Source organism: Vidua macroura, chromosome 6, assembly GCF_024509145.1.
Source record: "Vidua macroura isolate BioBank_ID:100142 chromosome 6, ASM2450914v1, whole genome shotgun sequence".
NCBI classification, from domain to species: Eukaryota; Metazoa; Chordata; class Aves; order Passeriformes; family Viduidae; genus Vidua; species Vidua macroura.
Window position 1 is genome coordinate 9880865 of NC_071576.1, and position 18966 is coordinate 9899830.

Below are 18966 nucleotides of genomic sequence, written 5' to 3' on the forward strand. Positions count from 1 at the left end.
AAATTAGATTTGAATATCCTGAGGCAGCAAATGCCACACAGGAAGCAAACAAATGAAGTTTCTATGCAGGATGTATACAGAGGAAAGGAGACAAAACCTAGCCAGCCTTTCTATTGTCACTTCTCAAAAAATGTTAACCCTTTCTTCCTACACATTTTCCCTACAGAAAAAAAATGTAGGCAAAGGCTTCTCAAGCTCCTGTAAGCTTTGTCCTGCACTCCACTGCACTGCAGATTTTATCTGGGCAGGAATTCTAGATTCAAATACTAGTTTTTAGCTCAGTGTACAACTGAAAACAAAACAAAGATGTACAAAGGTTTATAAAACAGAATTTTGGATGAGGAAATAAATATGTAATGCAGCCAGAGTTACAGACTCACTAGCTGGCTTAAGAAATTTACCTATTAAGTATGTGTCTGTGTCAATCTTGAATATTATCCTCCTCCTTTGTTTGTGATAATATTGACTATGCTGAAGTCCAAAAGTCACTTAATGCTTTCCAGCTTCTAGAAAAATCAAGTCACTGCCTTAAAACACACAAAAAATAGTTAATTTTGACAGATCAACATAAGAAGCCCTGCAACACCTTCTACTAAAGAGGTTTCCACAACATTTTGTAACATAAGCTCAAAACAAAGAAATGGACTGAGAATAGCAAGAGTCTGAACCAAAGAAAGCAAAGCCACTGGGATAATCTCATCATATACAGACAACTTAAGTGTCTGTTATCTTTAATCAGTTTAAGTATTTTGTTATCCATAAAACTTTCAAACCTACTACACTAGTAATGCTGACATCACAGATTTCTGCCTAAATTCTTCCACAGACATGTGCATATTACAGCCAGCTACTAAGCTCTCCACCTCATATTTAAAGATCTCTTACAGAGCTTTTCCTACTCAGCTGCTTTTAAAGAAGAGTCGTTTTCCTGCAGATCACATCAAAATATTCTTGTGCCAAAACATGTCTGAATCCCTCTATGCATGAGAAAACTTATCAAGGAAGAATTTCATTCTAAAAACCCACAATTTTTTTTTTCCTTGAGTAAAGATTAGAATGGATCCTAAAAACAAATAAATAAAACCATTCTAATTTTTCTTCCTTGTTATGAATCCCTAAAGACTTCCCCTCTCTGTATTGATATTTTTATTATTTAATGGGTTTCAAGTACTAAAAGCTTGGAAGATAAATTTTTAATGTACTTCGCATCTGATGACAATTGTTGCAAAATACAATTTTAAATAAATAAATTATGAAACACCCAAGTCTAAACTGCTTTGCCAAGTGAAATTCTCCCTAAACATTTTCTCTGAATGTACAGCTAACAGGCAACATAGCTGAAAATGCAACAATAATGTGCTTGCATATAAAAAAGAGTAAATCATCTTCCCAACAGTAAAAGCTGCTGCAAGACTGGCTCAAGCCATACCTAGGGGCTCTGTCACCTACATGCACTGCAAATTCCACAAAGTTACAGTGAAAAGTTAAACTAATTTGATCTTTTTGTATCTCTAATAGGGACCTAACAGTTCACTGTTTCCTAACAATAATCAGTCTATTCAAGGCTTTTAACCCTAATTTCACTCTTAGTTCCTCCTAATTAAATAGCAAGGTTCAGCATCCTACATCTGCCATGTACTTGTTTCAATTTTGTATGAGCTGCAAATTACAAGTCATTAATTCCCTGCTCAGAGCAAGAACACGTCTCATTACATCATGGAAGGCACCATCTTCAAATACTACGAGCTAATCTTCATAATGTGGAAAACTGCCTGCTCAAACAACACTCAAAATATTACAGGCTGTTCCAAGCACAAAAAGAAACTGAGCAACAAAGGCAAGAGATGAAAAACAGTTTGGGAAGGACTGAGCAGTGTGTCAAACACTGTATTCGCCGCACCCCTCCTGCCGGCAGCTCAGCAACAGCAGAAATGACAAGGATGAATCACTCACAGATGCCTTTCATACGCTGAGAAAGGTATTTGTAAAGCACTCAGATAACAAACACTCAATTTGGACTATATTGCTGTTATGGTTTTCAGTCGGAATCTCCAAGTCTGAAAGAACAATGATTACCTGTTGTTTTATTCAAATTTAAGATGTTAAATTTCTCTTTACCTGCGAGACTGTTTCTGCTGTCACAAGTCATATCCTCATAAGGAATATTTATTATCTTTCCCTTTTTGTCTGATTTGCCTTCCTTTTACTTAAAATGATCCCTTACAGTGAGGAATTTTGTTCCAACATGATCTCTAAACTCCCAGAAGAAAGTAGCTTTTCCCTCTTGACATATTCAGGACTGCAGCTTTCCTGCCAGCGCTAGTCATCACTCTTCCCATCATCTATATTTGAATCTGCATAAAATAGAAAATCTGGAACTGCACCTGCAAACAGTGTCCTGGTGGAGGTCAGACTTAAGGCACACTGGCTGACCCAGTTCTATAAACAGAACACTGCTGCACTTCTGCACTGCCTCGGGTTTCCAAATGCGTGAGCTCAGAAAGCACCTTCAGCATTTAACACACAGGTACACGAGCTACCTTAAAAATAACTCGGTGAGGACAATTAGCAGCACATTCTGGAGGCTGTAAATCACTGACCAGATGCAGGTAAGAGCATGGGGTTGCACACAACCTAGCAACCAGTATTAAGCTACAGAGAAACTCCCCCTCCCCAAGTGGAGTAATTTTTTCTACCAATTACCAGATAGTATGCATATGAAATTTAAAAAAAAAGTCTTAATGTGCTCCTGCCAGCCTTCAATTCAGAGCTAGGCCTGAATGTAGAAATCTGCCCTACTACTAGGTTTAAAGTGAAGGTATGCTAGGTAAATAGTGTAAAAAGGACGTTTGTAGTCCTTTAATGTCAAGGGCACATATCTCAAGAAAAGCTCAGAATCACATCTGGAATTTGACCTACAGCCCTAACATCACAAAATGTCTGTGTTGGTAAGTAAACTGGACAAACACTCAATCTTTGCGAAGTTTTGACAGTTCTAAAGGCAAACCCAGAGGTTTTTGAAGAAATGCATGGGACATTAACAATAAGTAAAGGACAGATTGACTAAAAGGAGTAAAACAACAACAAAAAAAAAAGCCTTGAATACTGACAGAAATTTCCACATCTCCAACAAGGCTGCTGTTTTTCCCTTATGACTGCCAGGAGCAGCCTACTCTCCACATGGCAGCAGTGGGAATAGGCTGTGTGGCCTCATGTTCTACCCCTGCATCACAGCAGCATCCACCTCTGAAAAACACTGTCAGCCTCTAGGAAACCCCAATGGCTACCAATAAGCCCATGCACTGCATTAAACTATGTTTAAGTGAAGAGGATTATGTACTTGTTTAGCTGAAGAATACAGCCACTGTACATCTACCTTTATAAATCTTCAAATGCTTTAATGTTAGGGGCTGCTATTAAAAGAATTTAAAATCATACCTTTCAGGGGAAATCTTCAGATTCTTTGGAAAATGAAAAAATTATTACGGAGAAACGCAGACTAACAAACCATATTTGCACAAAAAAAAAGATATGATAGCAAAAATAGCTCCTATAAAACCCTAAGCAAGGGTGATGCTGACAATTCTCTTTGAGAAAGCACAAGCTAAGATGATTTGCACTGCTGAGAAAGTACAAGCTAGGAAGATTTGCTCTGCTGCAGAGTCCTTTGATTTAGATTTCTGAAGCATGCTACTTCAACACTAATGAACACTTTCTTAGAAATCATACCTGGATTCTTAAAGATAACAAATTTAACGCTATTTTGAAAAAATACTTTTGCATATTTCAAAGACAACTGGCAAAAATGCCTTGAGAGTTATTTCAACCCTCAGCCTTCTTTCTTCTGTAGCAAGCAAACTCTTCATGAAATTTATTACTTCCTGCTGAAATAGTTAATTGAGTTAAAAATCTGTATACAGTATAAAAGTATTCAGTAACACAAAAGCTTTCTTTAACTACATGGATTATTCTTCCTCTTAAAGAAAAGATTATGGTGTCAATCCCTTGACCGTACTGCACTAAATAAACACTGGCTACTAGCTAGCATTTCAATTATCATGATACAGCAAATCTGTATCCTTTTAACTGCAGACAATCCAGATGACCTGTCCATCTAATTCCAAAATCTCTTTTAGACTCAAACATATCTGGAATTCCATAATGCTGCAGGCCAAATCCCATCTTGCTTTTCCTGTTCACATACTGCAGCAGACTGAGACCCTCAGATGACGTGACTGCCCCTTACACATTATTATACCTATTCCAATTATTTGTGTGAAAGGAATCAAGGGAAAGTATCCTCTTTTTTGCATATCTCATCAACTGCATTTTACCTTTCCAAAGGCCTAAAAATATAGTGATTGAAACACAGACTAGCAACATATCCTAAAATCACTGTAGATTCTCTGAGAAGTGTTAGATACTACAATTGGTCTGGATGTATTACAAGCATGTAAGAGAAAATTTCATTCTCTGTATACATTCCCAAGCCCTTCCAATATCTCAGATTTCAAATTAAACTGGATGGATATTAAGACCCTTCTATGCATTTGTTATCACATCAAAGTTTACTCTTTGTCAAAGCTGAAACAAGTGCAAAAGAAATCTGACAGGTGTGTGTGCCTAAGGCAGTTCCCAGACCCAGTCAGGAGTCCAGAGGAACTACACTAAAACCCAAACTTTCAAGAAGGTACAGCTTATAAACCCTTTGTTAATCGAGGCTGCTATCATCTGTTACATGCTGGTGGTACATAACTTCCTTACTCAAAATCTGAAACAGCCCTGTGGCAAGATCCAAACCCCATTCTTTTCCAGAATAATAAAACTGAACACAACCTTCTTCTGCCATTTGGATTTTTCTTAATTTTAGTTATGTTCATGGAATCTCTGAAGGCAGGCAGACTGCAAATCTCCAGGCCTCCTACCCCTTGGAGCAAGGGAGTTGTCTCCCTTCTGTACCACTGTTGTGTCAACAGAAGCAGCGTCTGCAAAGCAAGCACTTCCTTAGCTTCTGTGAGCACTAATAAACACTTTCAGCCACCAATGCATCTTGAAGAAGGAGAGCTTTCTGCCTTCCCTAAAACACTGACACAACATACCAGTTTAGGCCACAGGAGATTTGCCTTCTGCATAGGACAACAAAGCCCACCTCGCTGGTTCACTTTAACAAAAAAGATCATGACTGTATTAAGAGCAGTTACATAAAGACAGAATAAACTTACTTAAATTTATCAGAAGGCAGAGATGTAACCACTTAAAAAGTAGTTATAATTACCTTTAATTATTAAGAAGTCTTGTCACAAGAATCAAAGATACATCAGGAAAAATCTAGGCTAATTGTTCAAAAATTGTATTGTTAGTTTAGCATTTTGTAGCTACAAAGAAATGCTTCATAAAATATCAACTTTAAGTAGATTGAAAGGAAACTTTGACTGTATTTTAAAATAAACACTGTCAAGAAAGTCTGAGTAACAGATCCATCATCACTATCAAATTACACAGTTTTTTTCCTCAATATTCCAAGAATCTGCATTGATTTCTGTGTGAAAATAGCACTTAGCTCTTCATGGACTGGCCACCTTGTGCAAACAGGTCTTCAATGAATTTTGATAAGTGTCTTGATAAGGCTGGTTCTTGCTGGTGTGAGAGACTTTGATACTGGAATAGGGTTAGAACACATAGGATAAGAGAGGAAATACAGTAAAAATCTACCTGTCTTACAATTTGAAGCTGCCTATAGTGTAGACAAAACATTTTTTCAGCTTGACTCTAGTTCTTTCATTTTGCATTGTTATTTTTGGACTTTATTGACTAATCAAAGTAAGCATCCATTTATGTTATCTATTTATCTAATCTCTAAACAGCACTTAAGTAGAAGCACAGGAATGTTCCCATCAAATCAGTCTTCCAGAATACATTAGAAACGCCATCAGCTTCCACTTACTAACATCAATTCTATTATCTTAACCAAATCTACCTTTTATAGCATACCCATAAAGCTCTAGAAAATGCATCCAGGAAGGGCAGAGAAGGCCACAACTTGCCTCATTTCACTGGATCTATGTGGGAAGCTCTGCTGACAATTTGCTGTGAGTACTGACTACAATGCTCTTACATGCTTGATGACATTGAAGAAAAGGGTTATTTGGACTGAAACAAGAAAAAAAAGCAATTTCTTCTGCAGACAAAAAAGGAACATCCACTAACATTGTTTCAGCACACAGCAGCCTTTAGGTTTAACAAATCCTTACATTGGGTTTTGAAGCTATTTAATAGTTTGCATTAAGATGCACAAACTGTGCAGTGTCCTTCTTCAAGCTTTAAGGAAAAGTCTTCCTCCTACTTATCCTTCAAATAATTAAAAAAAATGCAAAACCACTAACCCAATTCTTGCAAAAAGACCACAGAAAAAGTTTCACAATTAAACTGTTCAGGCATAATCCTTAATATTGAGAAAGAATTAATGCTAAGCCATTCAATATTACATCAAAATCAGTACTTTCAATGGCACCTACCAGTTATGAGAATATTTTTTTTTATATCTAACACATTTAAGCTCATAGAAAGCACAGCAAAGGATACAACCATCTACAGAAACAACCACATATCACTCACTGTTTCTTACCTACGACTGCAGAGAGATGACTTAGCTGTAAGGTTGGAAATCATTTCCTTGTTAAGTACTCCATAACCTGGAGGTTTTATTCTGATGTTCTGAACTCTCTTGGGCCAGGAGGTGCTGAGCAATAGAGCAGGCCCTAACCCAACACTTCACAAAGGCACCTTAACATTCTGTGCACTCACACCTGAGGACCAAACCATAGCTCCAACCCCTTCTCTAGTGATCCTTCACCTTCCTGATTTACCTTAGCTAGTGCTGGGCACAGAGTGTCCCTGAAATCCTCACTGTGGCTACACCACTCCCGTGACAGTTCCCCCCACCCTGCTGCAGCACACCGCTCTTCTGGTGGACTGACACAGAACAAGAGCACATACTAACTGAAACAAACACAGAAGCTCAGAGTTTCATTTGAATATTATTTTTTAAACCATCTCACTTGGATAATCTGTTTTGAAAGCATCCCCCTCCCGAGGATGGCAGAACAGTGGCCTCCTAAAACAACCATGCCATTAAAAGCACCGTATCATGCGCTTGCAAGCATTGCTCCATGTGCAGCCAGACTACAGGCTGCAAAACAAAAAAGGAAAAGAAAAACCAGAACCCAGCAAGCATATTTTCAAGCTATTTGTTATCCTAACAAATGGGTGTGGATCAAGATTCAATGGCCACACAAAGTACAAGCAGTCACTGTAATTCAAACCCCACCAACTGCTGCCTTCAAAAATGGGCTGTGCATCTTTGCTCTCCACCTGCATTCAGCACAAATTCCAAACCCAAGATATTTTTCCTTAGTTAAACAATGTATTCCAATAGCAATATTTTAAGTGTGGGCTAAAATCAACATCCAGAGTATAATTTTTTCTTAAAACTCCTCGGAGAGAAATAGATACTGGCTGAATAAAAAGTATTTAAAAGAAAAGTAATTGATTAATTAATCAGCCTTTATCTGTTTTCTGAACAATGGAAAGGAGATGTATTTAAGTAACAGCAAATTACTGAGACAAAGTCACGCTGTGGTGCCTCTTGTCTTTTTCAAAAGGTATAGAATGGGTAACATTCTTTAAAATTTGGACATCTGGCTATGACACCTATAAGTACCATAAAAAAACATTACATTTCATCTCTGTACAATTTCTTAAGCCCTTGGGAGTGCCTCCAGAATGCTCCCAGACCAGAATCTTATTAAGCAGTTTTGTTACATCCTCTCTGTTAAACACAATTCTGCCTTACCACAGCCATAGTCCTCAGGTTCACACATCTGATCTTCCCAATACACATCATTACTCAAAATTAACATGCCTTTCTGGGGATTCATTCCCTTATACCTCTAATAAGACCTCTAAGTCACTATCATGTAAGCTAACACACTGCCAGTCATCATCATGACTTCTGCACCCCTCCGTGTTTCAATACAGTAATACTCATTATACTGAATGCTACTATACTGAATTGGGCCACTACATCCAGGAAAATGGTAAATATAAACAACAGCACATTTTCCACACACCTTCTATGTCCAGAGGAATTGAGAGACAGAAACAGCCACTGAATCATCTGGTCTGGCTTCCTGCAAACACCAGACCATGAGCACACTTTCACTCAGCAAGGCTATGGCTAGACATCATAACCTGGTGATGCTCCTCACCCAGCCACACATTTCATTCGCATCCCTGTCCATAATAAATCAAAACAAAGGTATGTGCCTTTTACTGGATTATTTTACTGTCAGAAGTGAGGGGACAGAAAAGAAGTTTCTTTTCAGTTCAGGCCATAAACACAACCAAAATACACTTATTTCCCCAGGCTGCCATACAGCAAGCTGTGTTGATGGAATGAGGACAAGGGTAAAAGCAGCTGGACAGTGGAACTACATAAACCAGTACTGAGATTGAAGAACATTTCATCTACATCCTTAGAGTCCTATTCTGTCAACAGAAACATTATAGGAGGTTGTAGTCCCCCTCCTAGCTCAAAACTATAACCTCCCCTATGTCCTCACATATTACCAGCCCACTAGATGGATTATCTGACTACTCGGCCACTGTGAGGGAGAGATGAAACCACTTCTTTCGTCAACCCTCCTCCCTTTAAACACACACTAAATGTGACTGGGAGCTGGGGGAGAGCAGGGTGGAACATCCAGTTTAAGCACATGAACAAGTGAAACATTGAAGGTGGGGATATACTAAAATCCACTCAAGGCAAAGAGAGGAAGGACCATACAGTAACAGCAGCCAACAACAGAAATGGAAGCTGCTCAAGCCAAAAGAGAAAGACAAACTCTGGCTTTCCCACACTATTCAGGCTGACATTGTTTGATAAAGGAACATCCATAAAAGCACTTAATCTTAAAACAATATTCTGTTTAGAAAAACAAAAAGAAAGCAGCAGAACCACACCAACACACACTCTGCTCCTCCCTGCCAGTCCCTAATCTGTATGACATGGTTTGCAAATCATTCAGCTACTGTCAGCTGGAAGGAGCAAACTCAAGATACAGTGCAGGAATGCAGTTACTGCAATCCTTTACAAAGCTTAAAACCACCACCCTCTGCACTGAGGAATGGCTCACAAGTTCGAACCATAGCACACTGCCAGTAATCTTAATTTTTTGTTAACATTAACTACTACATACAAACACAGATAAGAATGAAGATGATCATTTATCTGGTAATCCTGAAAAATATATGTATTGTCCTTTAAAAAGACTAACTTGTAGATATAACTTTTTAAGTAGTATCAGAAAGTTGGTTTATGGCAGACATTTCTTGAACTTCTGAACATTAATAAGTGCAGTGTTAACTTTTCAAATGGTTTGCTGGGGTATATCCCATAGTAAATGCAATATAATTAGCCACCACCCCAACCCTACAGATATGTAAGGAAGCCAATACTACCCACTAGATTGGCAACATCCTTTGTTCTAATCACTCTAAAATTTAATAAAATCAGCTAGGTTTCTGACATAATCCCAGAAAGAAAATCTAAACACGATGAATTTGGTTTATGGTGGGTATTTACAAAATAATTAAAATATGAAACTGCTCACTTTTAAGTGTACCCACAAAAGATATTCTACTGCTTTCACTTGTAAGGAAGACTTGATACTGAGAAACCACGTACAAAATATACCCATTTAAGCAGACAACAGAGGGAAAGCATATTGGAAATACAAGATGGCATGATCCCATGTTTCCTCATTTTCAGCAAGAAACACTACCAATAATAAGTATTTGACAAACTAAATTCATTTTAACTCTACATACATGCCAAATGCCAAAATACAGCTTCCAGAGTAAAGATTGTTTCTTACTGCAGTTAAATAGCAGCATCCCTGGGAGATAAGCTGGATTCAAAGAAACAAACAGTGATTAAATCAACACACAGATACTATTACTTGCATCTGTTTTCGTAGCTGAATCTGAAGAAACTGTCAACTATCAGAGACTGTCTTTATACATTTAAAGAAATTAGCATCTCTAATGTTAACTGTGCTTTAGTGTTCATCCTTTGTTCACACTCCCAAATGTATTATGGGTACTAGAAGCATACATACAACCTTCAGTCCTCATGCTTGCCCTTTCAGTATGGCCTCTTATTATAAAGTATGTTAATTGTCTAGCACAAAAAAGCCCCATGTGTAGTGTCATTTCATGCCTCATGACTACAAAACACCTCATATAGAACCCTCTGGAAGTAATTCCTGTATCACTGAAAGCATCTGCAATTCTGGCTCTAATCCTCGTAATGAAGTGCCCAATTTAAATCCCGGAAGATGACGACAACAAATATCTCAGCAAATCCAAGTCAGAAAAAGGGCACCTTTCTCTGGTCAGGCTTTTATTTAGTAACTGTTCAAAGGAACCACACTTTCTTCTACATCCTCCTTTCAGAAAGGAAAATGTTTCACTAAATAAAACACTGGGAAGACTTTATTACCTCAAAAATACCTGAAACTGGCCCTGACTCAGGATAACTACTACAACCAATTCTATTTTGAAGTCAAATAGGATTTCTTTTTAGAGTGAACAAGGTGTCTCTGACTGGTACTTGGGTACAACAAATATATCTTAGACATTATGTTCATCATGCTTTTGCTTAAAGGAAAATCAGAGTTAACACTGAAAATAAATGTTTTCCTCAACTTTGGTCAAGGTAAATACTGTGTTCTTGTAAAACAATTAGAAATACTTTGGAAATATGAAATATTATGAAGGCTGAATTAAGAGAAAGCTTGTGGCTACCCACTTTATTGCGATGATGATTGAATTGGTGCATTTTTACAACAGTTGTGTCATACTGAACAGCACCCTGGAGGCACACTGACTACTAAGAATGTTAGTTTAACTAGACCTACCATGCTTGCCCCCATCACGATCTGTGACTCTGCTCTTCAACACTGAATACAAAAATACACTTTGCTTATTTATGAATTTACCCAAATTTCTGTATTTTTTACTCCTCTTATAGACACTTTATTTTACAAGTATTTGTACATTGAATGAGTTTTAAAATAATCATGAGCTATGCAGCTGGAGAGATGCTATTAATCCCAGAGTAAATTCAACTGCACGTCTGCCAGAGAAGTCAAACAGAAGAGATGAAAGAGTGGCTGCACAAGCCCACATTTCAAGAGAAACAGAAGATGCATTAAATGGACTCAGAACTGAATATAAGGCTACAGTATTTCCCCAAAGTCCCAATTAAATAAGAGACATATGCAGGTATGTATGCATACACAAAAAGATACAGAGAGAGAGATATGTGTACTGTATGAGCAGCACATGAGTGAGAGGTTTCTGACATTAGCATGGCAAGTTCTCCATAAACATAGGAAGCAGCAATTATCCTTATATGCCTTAAACATCTGTACAGTGTATTTTGTTCTATGTCAAAAACATTCAGATTGTGTTTGGGACTCCTGCATATTTAATTACAAATTATGTATGTGAGTCCTCTGTTGTATATTAAGAGACCTTTTAAAAGAATCCATTTCCATTAATAAGGCATTACTAACCATATCATAGGAATTTGACAAACCATGAGGCTACTTCACAGGACCTTTGGGGGGTAACTTTATTCCCTGTTTTAGCTATATATGGTAGCAAGTAAAGGGAATCTGTGCTGTTAGAATTTCTGATGACTGGAATTCTCCAGCTCCATCATCATCCTTCAGAAACATGAAGGTTGCCAAACTTGAACTGCAACATGATGCAGAAGCAATACTGCATTGATGAGCGAGTTTCAGGAACAGACAATTTACATTCCCTGCATTTACCCACATGCTTCTCCATTATGTGAAATGTCTACCTAAATGGAACAGTCAGAGTTCTCCATAGCTGTTCTAATTTAATGGAAAAGGTCTTCCTAAACCATGTGGTCACAAAAATAATTGTGCAAGTGACTTACAAGGTCTTCTGCTCAGCCTCACCAGATGGATCAGCTTTCTCTCTGCTGCCAGTAAATGCTGAATGTGTAACTTCCAATTGTATCTGTAATCCTAGGGTTATACATCCTCTATCATGTTTCGCTGAAGCTTTGGAATTTATATTCAATTAAGATAAAGCTATCTTCCAAAAGAGTTTTGAATCAACTGTGCACTCTAAAAGGTGCTGCTTTCAGTTTTGTAGGGCTTTTTTTTTTTTATCAAAATACTAAGCTGTCTAAAATCTCAACAGCTCCTCTTTAACTTCCAATGGACACCTTTTGTGCGTAAGTTTCCTATTTAAGTGATGAGCAAATGCAAAAGTGGAAGTGAAAGAGACAATTACTTTGCAGAGCAATTTTCGTTAAACCTTCTGTCAAGCACAACACAGCTAAAAATGAATTTTAACTGTTTTAGTTTCCTGTAGTTTTATGTCTAAACATGAAAGCATGTGATATGAATGACACTGGCTCACAATTTTGCTGTTGAAAGCAAACTATAAAAACAGACTTTTGCTTTTTCCTAGCCAGTTTTGTTTTCTGAGTCTGTATTCTGACTTCATGACCAGTATCTTGAGTACTGATACTACTTTTACATCATATCCATTAATAGAAATCACTTAATAGAAAAAAAAATATAAAAGGATTAAGAGCTCCATCATTGATTAGCCACCTTCAAAAGCCACACAAGAGAATTACACTAGGTGATGCCACCTTGGTCATTAAAATGTGCTTCAATATGCCTAGAACACAGAATTCAATAAAGTGTCAAGAAGTTTCCTTATTCTGATTACATACAACTGCTATGCAGATCTACAAATCTGGCATCTCGTTACTTAGAAATATCAGAAAGACGAAAGCAAAATGGGTAAGGTTTTAAAGTGTCCTTCTAATCAATCTCTGCTCTAAAGATACAGTTACTTATCAATTAAATAAATTCTGTATTTTTGCTAAGATTAACGTGTTTCTAACCAATGCTTGCCTTATTTTGGAGGTGCAGAAATCCAGGCAAGACCTAAGTCTATATGAATCGCCTCCGACTACGGCACGGCAGGTGACCTACAATGTATAAATCCGGTAACTATGTACAAAGCCCAAAGAAGACCTGTCCTAGCCTCGCCTTCCACCAGTTCCGACCTGGCAGCGGCACAGCCCCAAAGCCGGGGGGAGCGCAGACAAAGCGCCGCACGCCCGGAGCCGCAGGCCGAAGCCTCCCCAGCCCTCTCTGCCCGCTCCCTCCCAGGGCGGCGCCCGCCGCAGCACCGAGGGGAGCCGGGAGAGGAAACGGGGACAAAGCCGAGCCGATCTCCATCCCGAGGCACGTACCCCTGCCCGCAGCCGAGCGCTGAGTAGAACTGACAAAACGCCCAAAAACAGCCTCCCCAAAAAGCCACCCCGCCCTGGGCGCGGAAAGGACGGGGCCGGCTGTCAGCGGCGGCGCTGCGGGGGGACCGGGCGGCCCGCGCAGCCTTTTGTTGTTTGCGCAGCGGCGGATGAAAAGGAGAGGAACTGAACACCCCACGCACCCGCACCCAAACACACACACCCCGGGTCCCGGCCCGCCGGGCCCGGCCGGCTCCCCCCGCTCACCGCTCGGTGCTGCAGCTCGGGCGATGTGCGCAGCGCTCGCTGGGGCGGCGGGGGCCGCGCAGCCCGGGGCGGGGAGGCGGCCGGAGGAGGATGCCAGCGATGGGCGGGCGAAAGGGAGGAAGGAAAAGGGTTTTTTGGGGGGAGAGAGGACCGGAGAGAGGGAGGGAAGGCGAGAAAGAAGCGAGTCAGCACCACGGCGCACCCAGTGCTCTCCGCAAGGCGCTGGCAGGGCCGCGGTGGTCGGCGCCGGCGGAGCGGGCGCTGACAGCTGCCGGCAGCCGCCACCACCGCCCCGGCTGCTGCTGCTGCGGCTGCGGCCGCCGCCCCTGTCCCGCCCCGCGCTCCCCTCCCTCCTTCCCTCCCGCCCCGCCTGACATGGCGGCGCCCCCCCTTCTCCCACAAGCGCCCGCGCGCCCTTCTCTCCCAGCGCCCCCCCTCATGGCGCCGTCCCTCCCCGGGAGCGGGGAAGCGCCGCGCTGGATGCTCTGGGGGAGCTCAGGGCTTCAGGTGCATCCCCGAGGCTGCCAGTGCGGGCCACGCTAAACCTTGCTAAGATTTGCCTCGTCCGCCTCAAGTGGATGTCAGTGGAGAGCAGATCCCGGCGTTTCCTCAGGGCGCCTCGGTGACACTGGGGCGGTTTCGCTCCACTGCTGATGCTCTTGGCGCTGGTTTGACCCACTGTGGAAAGATGTTCAGGGTTATGGTGACTGCAGGACTCGTGAAACTGATGCCCCCATCTCAGTTGGATGCCACTGGGAAAATCTTCCTCTCCCTTTGAAAAGGACATTGGGGTGCTGGAGAGTGTCCAGCAAAGGGCAGCAAGGCTCGTGAAAGGTCTAGAAAACGTGTTTTATGAGGAATGGCTGAGGGACCTGAGTTGGTTTAGTTTCAAGAAGAGGAGGCTCAGGAGGAACCTCATCACTCTCTGGAATAGGTTGCCCAGGGAGGTGGTGGAGCCACCAGCCCAGAGGAGTTAAGAGGTACCAGGATGTGGCACTGGGCAATGTGGTTTAGTGGTCATGGGGGCACAGGGGCAGTGCTGGGTGGATGGTTGGACTGGATAATCTTGAGGGTCTCTTCCAACCATGACTTCATGAAATGCGCTTGAAAATCTCCGCAGTGTGCAGTGGCTCATGGAGCAATCCACAGAGAAATAAGCTGAAGAACAAGTTCTGTGTTGAAGGTTGCCCACCACATAGAGCTCAGTGAGTGTTGCCAATATATTTCAATGCTCTTGTCTTTGTTCTGCATGGAAGTGAAAGATCCCTGCTCTTACACAGGTTTATACATGAAAAGTAAGACTTCTGTGAGAACTCGGTGACACTTGTCACAAGAACTATTTCTTTGCAGCTTCCAATTTCATTCCCACTCTTGCTAGAGAGGAAGGAACAGCCACAGTATTTTCTTTGTGTTATTTTCCATTAGGTAGAAGTTAAGCCCAGAAAGGAAAGATGGAAGGAACTGAGGTATAAGATAGAAAAAAAATTAAAAGAACATTTTAAGAAAAAACAAACAACACAACAAAACCAAAAACCCAAAGAAACCAAACACCCAAAACACTAAATATTGCAAAGCTGTAAAATGTACACTGTAAATCATCGGGGATTAGTGACAACCTAACTTTATGAAAGAGTTGTATTGTGATGCATTATCACCTGAGCTCCACATAGAATAGAATAGCATTGTTCAGTGGGAGGGGACCTGCAATGACCATTTAGCCCCTGCAGTACGTACAGGGTATGAATCATAACCTAATAGAAGAACATAGAGGTATAGTGGTAAATCAATATATGCAGCCTCACATAGGTGGTAATGTTTAAAATATTCAAGGAAAGCAGAGCCTATATATGTTTGCCCTCATGTACAATGCTGAGCAAGTCTACAGAATAGCAGATGTGAGAACAAGAGTCGGGTGAGAAAGCAAAGCTCCTAAGAATAAGCAGAAAGTCGGAAGAGGAATCAAAGCTAATGTTGTCAAAGAGGCAGAAGAACAGGAAGAGTCAGAGAAGCCCATAAGAAACAAAGCAAAGTTAGGGGAACATGGATAGTCTTCAGACTGTAAATACAGAGAATCATTGCTGGATTGGAAAAGCTGAGCGAAATAAAGTATACTTACTGAATTCCACTCTCCGATTGATATCTTACACAGATCAAGCTGTCCAGCAAAACCCAGTTTTGATACAAGTATTTCCAAGCAGCACTTTCTTGCATTCTTCATCTCCATTTAAAACTTTTCTCTGTCAATTTTATATTAATGGTTTAATTAACCACATTCTAGTTTTAACAGGCAATACAATCTAATTATAACAATGTGAAATATCTCTTTGCACACTAATATGAAAGGAGAAAAAAGATTGAAGGGCATTCCTTTACAGAAACTACATTTTAAAGAGTTATGCCAATTGGTTCACAGGTTCAGATTATTCTCATGAATATGCAAGAGATTTAATTAAAAATAGAACATGCCCTAATTACATAATTATGCAAGAGAACTGATTCAAAGGAACCACTCCTGCCTTTTGAATAAACAATATTCATTGCTTTCTTCCTATCACACATTTGCTTTAAAAGATTTCCTGCAATTAGCTGCTTACCCCAGGGATGTGAGCATCTCTGAACGAAGCAACTACTCCAGCTATGACCCTGATTCATAATATGCTGGCTAATCAAGTATATGCATCCTGGCAATTTCCCACATAAACAGCACACACTATAAGCTCCCTCCTGCAGGAAGGTTGATTAGCTCAATGGAGCTATAGTGCAGTGTTACTCCTCTCTGTTTATGGCACACAGCAGAAGTTAGACACAGGAGAGACTTGGTGAAGATGATTTTTCCTCAAGCTACTGCCTGACCTGAAATATCCGAAGAGTTCCTCTTCATTTCGATCTTGTTTTTCCTGTCTCATCTACATGAGAATTATCCAGGTTCATCTAGCAGTAAAAACTATTCACTGCCCACATTTCCATTTTCTCTTAAGGAACTAGTTATGCTGCAAGCCCTGATTTTTTGATTAAATTATCGAGACATGCTGTCTCTAGTATATTACAAAATCACAGAGTCAATTAGGTTGGAAAAGACCTCTGAGATTATCAAGTCCAACCTATGACCTAACACCACCATGTCAACTAGACCATGGCACTAAGTGCCAGTCTTTGCTTAAACACCTCCAAGGATGGTGACTCCTATGATCCTTTGCCTATCACCGGCAAAGTCACCATGGTTTTCTGCAGACTCCTGAGTGCATACCAAAACAAAACCCCAAAACAAATTTATTTACAATGCTGGATTCTTTAGTCTCAATACACCAATTTCCCTCTACCCCCAGAAGAGAGAGGGAGGTTTGTAATTCACAGTGGGAGAGCAAAAAGCAAACAGTTCAACTAATGCAGCACAAAGCTCTGTGGTTTTTGAAGTGCAACAGTGTGAGAAATACACACAGTGAACTGAGGTCAGCTTAACTGACATCCACAAATGGGGCAAGCCTCTAAAGAAATTCAGGTTCACTTCATTTAAGAAGTGTGGGTCATTTTATTTTACAGTTTGTGATGGGTTGACAGTGGCCAAATGCCACCAGCACACCATTGTACTAAAAAAATACATCCTTCTTTCTTAGAGATCTTCCCACCAAAAGAGAACTTAATTTTTTTTCAATCTAATCTTATAGTTTATAAAATCTATGACATCATTTTAGAAATATGGCCACAATAAAGTACTATATTGGAGTAATTTCAACTGCTGCTAAAGTGCTATTTAAAAGCATCTTGGCAATAATAAATATTGAAAGGCCAGATTCAGCAACCTGTCTGGTTTTTCATCACAACCATTGACACTTGCATATGTTTTAGTTTGTATTTCCTACAAGAACATCCTTTATGGAAAAGAGGAGACATAAAAACCAGTGCTCAAGACTCAGAAATGTCAAGTACCCAGTCCTAGGCACAATTTTAGCCCAACTCTTTTGTTCGTATGTACAATTACTGCATGCAGAGCTACCTTTTGTCAGAGAATTCAGGCACTTTGGGGTAAAAGGAGTGTATTTTGCTTTGCTTGACTCATTGTCAAATGCCTGAACTTACCATTGGGAACCCACTGTCAGGCAAGGCATTAATTCTAAATAAAATAAACACTGATCATGATCCTGCTTCCCAAGTCAATAAGCTTTATTTACATGCAAGTGAATTCTCCTTTTTCAGAGTCACAAGGATTTCTAGGAAGCAGTAACAAATGGAAGCCAGTTTGCTTTTCCCTGCTGTTTTCTCTCCACAGAGAAATAACAAGGAAATAAAGCATGCAGTGTTAATTCAAGTCTTAACAGTTAATTTCTGTTGTATTTTTTAAAACGGAGCAGGATATACTTGCACTGGATATTTTGTTAACAAGATATTTTTTTAACTCTCAGTCATTACAGAGTTGTGCTGCTACTAAAGAACATAATATACTGAAATAAAGGTTTAAGCAGCACATTCAATTAGCTTTAAAACAGTTCTGTTATGAAAACCTCAGGTAATGCAGTTAAAATAACCACTGGAAAGCTAGAGAATTTGCATGTCAATATTAATGTGAACATAGAGGAAAATACTAGAAAGTTTCAGCAACACAGCTATATTTATATATCCCGACTTCCATTGTTATCTTCAAAGTAGTAAGTGATCAAGGAGCTAAGGATTCCACCCTTTGACAAGTTCTAATACTCTGTGCTATATGAGTTTACAGACATTATCAGTGTTCTCCAAGATCCTACTTTAAACATCAAAATTCTGAACGGGTTAAGGATTACAGAGGAGAGCTTGTGGTGATAATTAGACTTGTATTTTTACTCCTTGCATTCAAGGAGTAAGTTGCCACCTCTACGAGGGAATGTTTACACCACTACACTCACTATGCTCCACCAGCAATTTCTGTTCTGCCTTCTGTCATACCTCTCATTTCATTGAAAGATGAACCAACTTTCTTCCTCACTTGTTTCCATGCTCCATAGTTAGCTGATGGTTGACTACCAGCACCTTTCTGGCTTGGAATATTCTCTTCTCCATATTCACTCTGCATGACTTTTAGTGCTTATGCATGAATAAAGATAACATTTCATCTAGGTTCCTCCTTTCCTTCCTCCATACTTTCACTTCTCAGTGAGTTTATTCACCCCTGGGGTTTCAGTTGCTCATTCAAGGTTATGAGGATTATTAATCTCTGCATATGAGTCACAGGAAGTTACATTTATTTCTGTATTCACCTACCTCAGCCACTGAACCATTGCAGAAGTGTATTAGATCCCCCAGAGGAAATAAAAAACATGCTGTTGATGGAATATCACACTTGGCCACTACTGGAA

General features: G+C 40.1%; 1 protein-coding gene across 3 annotated transcripts in view; it reads right to left on the reverse strand.

Moving 5' to 3' along the window:
• The window catches only part of KLC1 (kinesin light chain 1), a 46291-nt gene extending 32326 nt beyond the window's left edge, over nt 1-13965 (reverse strand). Inside the window, exons 1-2 of one of the 3 annotated variants that reach the window (XM_053981676.1) lie at nt 13637-13965; nt 13029-13105 (exon numbers count right to left, since the gene is read on the reverse strand). The gene's annotated coding sequence lies outside the window, so the exon portion shown is untranslated. Of the gene's footprint in view, nt 1-401; nt 423-13028; nt 13106-13636 lie in introns of those variants that run through there. The other 2 variants (XM_053981675.1, XM_053981677.1) reach the window with 2 other exon arrangements.
• Between the last annotated feature and the right edge of the window lie 5001 nt (nt 13966-18966).